Below are 237 nucleotides of genomic sequence, written 5' to 3' on the forward strand. Positions count from 1 at the left end.
TTGTGTTCCACATGTTGGAAAAATAATTATTCGTTCCTAGTAATCGATAAAGATAGGGATATTGATGGAGGTCGATACAGGAGAAATTTCGATTCTTTCCTTCAAATAAATAAATAAATAAATAAATAATGGTTGTAGGGGGAGAACTTAAACAGTAGCGGGCTAGATCCCAGTGAGTGAACATGGCTCCTCGTAAGGATGAAATGTCAAAGCAACAAGAGATTTTACGTCAAATTT

Source organism: Diachasma alloeum, unplaced genomic scaffold, assembly GCF_001412515.2.
Source record: "Diachasma alloeum isolate Michigan unplaced genomic scaffold, Dall2.0 Dall_scaffold_01319, whole genome shotgun sequence".
Lineage (NCBI taxonomy): Eukaryota > Metazoa > Arthropoda > Insecta > Hymenoptera > Braconidae > Diachasma > Diachasma alloeum.